We start from the raw sequence: 6616 nt of genomic DNA, 5'->3' as shown, positions 1-6616 counted from the left end.
ATTTATCTGTCTGTGGCAATGGTCATTTTTGCACAATAGAAGTGTTCATCCTTGGAGATTTTTTTCTCCTTAAGAAATAAAATAACTGGGCTGGAGAGATGGCTTAGCGGTTAAGCGCTTGCCTGTGAAGCCTAAGGACCCCGGTTTGAAGCTTGGTTCCCCAGGTCCCACATTAGCCAGATGCACAAGGGGGCGCACGCGTCTGGAGTTCGTTTGCAGAGGCTGGAAGCCCTGGCGCGCCCATTCTCTCTCTCCCCCTCTATCTGTCTTTCTCTCTGTGTCTGTCGCTCTCAAATAAATAAATTAAAAATTAAAAAAAATAAAAATAAAAAATAAAAAAAAGAAATAAAATAACTTATTTAATACCTTTTGTTGAGTATGTGCTCAGATTAACCAAGAGTAGTTCTCTCCACAGTTTATTTACTAGGCTGTATCTCAGCCTGTAGGCAGAATCATAAGTGAACATTTGTTTTTTGGTGCTGGATATGTTTAAACCTAGGGCCTTATGCACACTAGGAAAGCATTACCACTTAGCTGTAGATTTTTTTTTCTTTCTTTTTCAGTTTTTCAATTTTTTTATTAACAACTTCGATGATTATAAAAATATCCCATGGTAAAACCCTCCCTCCTTCCACAATCCCCTTTGAAACTCCATTCTCCGTCATATCACCTCTCCAGCTCAATCAGTCTCTCTTTTATTTTGATGTCATGATTTTATTCCTACTCTTATGATGGTCTTGTGCAGGTAGTGTTGTGCATTGTGAGGTCGTGGATATCCAGACCATTTTGTGTCTGGAGGGAGCACATTGTAAGGAGTCCTGCCCTTCCTTTGGCTCTTACATTCTTTCCCCCACTTCTTCCACATTAGACCCTGGGCCTTGGAAGGTGTGATAGAGATATTACAGTACTGAGCACTTCTTTCCAGCACTATGATACCTTCTGAGTCATCCCAAGGTCACTGCCATCTGAAAAGAGAAGATTCTCTACCAAAAGTGAGAGTAGCATTAATATAAGGGTATGAACATTAAGAGAAGTGCTTACTGGGCAGTTTGATAAGCATAGTATATACATTTAGCCAGACAGCAGCAGACATTATACCCCTAGGGCTCATGACTACCCCTGTTTTCAGTATCAGGGATGTATTCCCTCCCATGGAGTGGGCCTTCAGTCCAATTAGAGGGCAGTTGGTTACCCCCATAACAGATGTGCCACTATTGCACCCGTTGGCTCATTTGACCAGGGTGGCCAAATATAAGGCTTGCAGTGTCCACTGTTGAGTATCTTCACTGGTGATTTCTCTTTATCCCATTGAACTGCATACAGAATGGCTTCTTCCAGCTTTCTGTCAGCTGATCTACATGGAGGAGGTTATCAGCTCAGTTCCAGCAGGATTTCTCAGTGGTCTTGCAGCCCAAGTATGTGGAGTCTTCAGCAATAGGGTCTTACCATCTATTCCTGGTGGGAAACCAAGGGCCTCAGCAATGGCCTATAATGTTCTGGGGGCATCAGGGTCCTCCCTGGCCAACAAGTCAATGGAAGGTATCCCATCCCTGGCGCTGAAAAATTTCTAGCAACAATCTATGGCTCCTGAGTGTTCCATTGTCCAAAAAAGTAGGATTCCATATGATTTATTTATATCCTCTTAGATTTTAATTAGCCCTCCCTCCACTTTTCCTTACTCAATCTCCCTGACCTCACTTTAGGCCTTATCACCCCCATTAATCTATTCTTCTACTTACATATATACAATACCATCCTATTAAGTACCCCCTTCCTTCCTTTCTCTTCCCATTTAGGTTTCCTTTTTAGTTTACTATCCTTTACTACTGAGTTTTCTTCCTACTCACACAGAACTCCAATCATCTGTAGCTAGGATCCACATATGAGATAGAATATGTGGCGCTTGGCTTTCTGGGCCTGGGTTACCTCACTTAGTATAATCCTTTCCATATTCATCCATTTTCCTGCAAATTTCACAGCTTCATTTTTCTTTATTGCTGAGGAGAATTCCATTGTATAAATGTGACATATCTTCATTATCCACTCATCAGTTGAGGGACATCTAGGCTGGTTCCATTTCCCAGCTATTGTAAATTGAGTGGCAATAAACATGGTTGAGCAAGTATCTCTAAGGTAATGAGATGAGACCTTAGGATATATGCTGAGGAGTGCTATAGCTAGGTCATATGGTACATCTACTTTTAGCTGTCTTATGAACCTCCACACTGATTTCCACAATAGCTGGACCAGATTGCATTCCCACCAACAGTGTAGAAGGGTTCCTCTTTTTCTACATCCTCACAAGCAGTTATGGTCATTTTCATGATGGTAGCCAATCTGACAGAAGTGAGATAGAATCTCAATGTAGTTTTAATCTGGATTCCCCTGATGACTAGGGATGTAGAACAATATTCAGATGCTTATTTACCATCCATATTTCTTCTTTTGAGGACTCTATTTAGTTCCATAGTCCATTTTTAATTGGGTTATTTGATTTCTTATTATTTAATTTTTTGAGTTCTTTGTATATCCTAGATATTAATCCTCTATCAGATGTATAGTTGGCAAAGATTTTTTTTCCATTCTGTAGGTTGCCTCTTTGCTTTATTCACAGTGTCCTTTGCCATGCAGTCTTTGTACTTTCATGAGGTCCCAGCAGTTAATCTGTGGTTTTATTGCCTGAGCAATTGGAGTTATATTCAGAAAGTCTTTGCCAAGACCAATATGTTGAAGGGTTCCCCCTACTTTTTCCTCTAGCAGTTTCAGAGTTTCAGGTCTGATGTTAAGGTCTTTAATCCACTTGGACTTAATTCTTGTGCATGGAGAGAGAGAAGAATCTATTTTCATCCTTCTACAGATACATATCCAGTTTTCCCAGCACCATTGGCTGAAGAGGCTGTCTTTTCTCCTGTGACTATTTTTGGCATGTTTATTGAATATCAGGCGGCTATAGCTACCTGGACTTACATCTGGGTCCTCTATTCTGTTCTATGGATCTACATGTCTGCTTTTGTGCCAGTACCAACCATGCTGTTTTGTTACTATGACTCTGTAGTACAGTTTAAAATCAGGTATGGTGATACCACCAGCCTTATTTTTGTTGCTCAGTATTATTTTAGATATTCGAGGTTTTTTCTGATTCCAAATGAATTTTTGGATTTTTTTTTCCTATTTCTGTGAAGAATGCTGTTGGTATTTTGATGGGGATTGCATTAAATGTGTAGATTGCTTTGGGTAAGACTGCCATTTTCACAAGATTGGTTCTTCCAATCCAGGAACAACAGATGTTTTTTAATTTCCTAGTGTCTTCTGCAATTTCTGTCTTGAGTGTTTTAAAATTTTCATTGTAGAGATCCTTTACTTCCTTGGTTAGGTTTACTCCAAGGTACTTTATTTGCTTTAATGCAATTGTGAATGGGAATGATTCTCTGATTTCATCCTCTGTGTGTGTGTTGTTAGCATATAGGAAGGCTACTGATTTCTGTGTATTTATTTTGTATCCTGCTACATAGCTGTAGGTGTTTATCAGCTCTAACAGTTTGCTGGTAGAGTCTTTAGGGTCCTTTATGTATAGAATCATGTCATCTGCAAATAATGATAACTTGATCTCTCCCTTTCCAATTTGTATCCCTTTAATGTGAGTCTCTTGCCTAATTGCTATGGCTAAGACCTCCAGTACTATATTAAATAAAAGTGGGGACAGTGGACACCCTTGTCTTGTTCCTGATTTTAGTGGAAAAGCTTCCACTTTTTCCCCATTTAGCAATATGTTGTCTGTAGGCTTGTCATAAATAGCCTTTATTATATTGAGATATGTTCCTTCTATTCCCAGTGTCTGTCTCTTTTTCTTTTTTAGCTATAGTTTTTTTTTTTGGTTTTTCAAGGTAAGGTCTCACTCTAGTCCAGGCTGACCTGGAATTAACTCTGTCATCTCAGGGTGGCCTCAAACTCATGGCGATCCTCCTACCTCTGCCTCCCGAGTGCTGGGATTAAAGGCGTGCGCCACCACGCCCGGCATATTTTTTTTTTTTTTTAAAGACAGGGTCTCACTCTGTGATCAGGTTGTCCTGAACTCACTATAGCCTAGTTGGCCTTGAACTCATGGTGATCTGCCTTTATCAATCTCCCAAGTGCTGGGATTATAGGTGTGAACCACTATATCCAGCTTTTTTTTCCAATTTTGAGACGCTGTCTCACTAAATTCTTCAGGCTAGCCTTGTATTCTCCTGCCTCTGCTTCCCAAACAGCTGTGACTATACACTTGTACCACTAGGCCCAGTTTAACAACTTCTTTAAAAATAAAACTTTTTTGGATTAATTAAATCAGATTAAATGGAAAAAGTATAGAGAATTTTGGAATTTTTAGTTTATTAGTCAAGGTTCTATCTCACATTACTATAAGCAAGAAAGGTCTTAATAAAGAAGATTAGCTAAACCAGGCAGTGGTGGCGCATATGCCTTTAATCACAGCACTTGGGAGGCAGAGGTAGAAAGACTGCCAAGAGTTTGAGACCACCCTGAGACTACATGGTGAATTCCAGGCCAACCTGGATTAGAGCGAGACCTTACCTCATATAAACAAAACTAAAACAAAAGAAAAAAAACTGGATGTGGTGGCACATGCCTTTAATCCTAGCACTCAGGAGGCAGAGGTAGGAGGATTGCCATGAGTGTGAGGCCACCTTGAGACTCCATAGTGAATTCCAGGTCAGCCTGGGCTAGAGTGAGACCCTACCTCAAAAAAAAAAAAAAAAAAAAAAAAAAAAAAAAAAAAAAGAAAGATTAGCCGTCTACAAAGTCCCACAATGGCCAGACCTCTGTCATGCATGCCCAGGAAAGATTCTGTAGCAAGCACTACCATCCGAAATAGCTAGAGATGCTCCTCCTCCTACAATAGTAAGGGAGGAGGTTAAGAAGCCTTCTTCCAACTTTGGACTTGAAGTGCACACTGTTAAATTTGTCACCCAGGAGTCAAGAAGCTGCTTTTGACTGCTAACTGCACACCAGACCTTCTTGATTGAACACCAAACTGTGGCTATAGAGACATTGAAATCTATGCTTCACTGGACGAACACACTTTTCATCTTCTTGAAACCCTACTTCAGAGGAACTGGAAAGTGTAATGACACTAAAAAGGCATACTTGAAGGTGGTATTGAGTGGACACTGGCTTCTAACCCACCTGCTACAATGAAACTACCTCCTTGGTAGTCCACATTTTTATACACATATATAACCATACTTCCAAGTAACAGCAATACCACCCTTTTTTCTATTAAAATAATTTACCCTCTTATTTAGACAAAGACATACTCACAGGGCTGGGGAAATGGCTCACCCTTAGAACACCTGCCTAGCATGTACAAGGACCTGAATGGATCCTCAGCAACTCCTGAGGGAAGATGCAAAGTCAGAAAAATTGCTTCTTACCAGTGATATTCATAACTCTTCTAGTTAGTTCAAATTCCAACTGTAAGATAAGAACTACATTGCAAAACTTACCGAAGAGACATATTGGATAAAAATAGCAGGGAAACCGAAGATACCTACCCATTCATAATATGATCAAGGTGCAAATATGAGTGCTAATATAGACCTTGTTTGTTTCTTTAACTGGTCAGGAAGTGATGGATGGTATTTCATAAATTATTTCTCTACTCTCATTTCTTGTCCATTGCACCTTAGCTAGCACACCCCAGTTTGGAAGATTGATGAATATAAACTAGTAGAGTGTAAAATAAAAGAAAATAAAATTTAGAGCAAAAAAAAAAGCTGAAGATATAGCTCTGTGGTAGATTTCTTGGAAAGAAAAAGAGAAGGATTCACATATTAGTTAATACACGAGAGAAAAGGTAAAACTGGAAGGAATACAAAACAAGAAAAATGGCCAAAATAAATATATATCTTTCAATAATAACTCTTAATATCAACAACCAAAAGACACAGGTGTGCAGACTGGGTAAGCAGTAGGATTCTTCAATTTGTTGCCTCTAAGAAACTTACCTTTCAACAAAGGATCTATCTTACGGTAAAAAGTTGGCAAACAGTGTTTCAAGAAAATGGCCTAAAAAATAAGCAGGGTCACTATGCTAATATCTAACAGGGTAGACTTTAGACCAACATTAGTTAGGAGATATAAGGAAAGTCACTTTATATTGATTAAAGGAATACTCCAACAGGAAGACATTACAATCCTAAACAAATATGCACCTAACATGGGGGCTCCCAATTTCACCAAACAAATGCTGTTAGAGTGAAGCTCAACACCCCACTGTTGTCAATTAGCAGGTCATCTCAGCAAAAAATAAACAGAAATGCATCTGGATTAAATGAGGTCATAGAACAAATGTACCAAACAGATATCTATAGGACATTTCATCCAAATACTAGAGAATACACATTCTTCTCAGCAGCACATGGAACATTCTTTAAAATAGACCATTATTAGGACACAAAGCAAATCTTAACAAATACAGGAGAATTGAAATAATCCCTTGCACTCTATCTGATCACAATGGGATCAAACTACAAATCAGTAGCAAGAAAAGCTATGGAGCATACACAAAATCATGGAAACTAAACAATACACTACTAAATGATAAATGGGTCAGTGAAGA

This window comes from Jaculus jaculus, chromosome 18 (genome assembly GCF_020740685.1).
Source record: "Jaculus jaculus isolate mJacJac1 chromosome 18, mJacJac1.mat.Y.cur, whole genome shotgun sequence".
Classification (NCBI taxonomy): Eukaryota; Metazoa; Chordata; class Mammalia; order Rodentia; family Dipodidae; genus Jaculus; species Jaculus jaculus.
Note: the sequence above shows the minus strand (reverse complement) of the source record.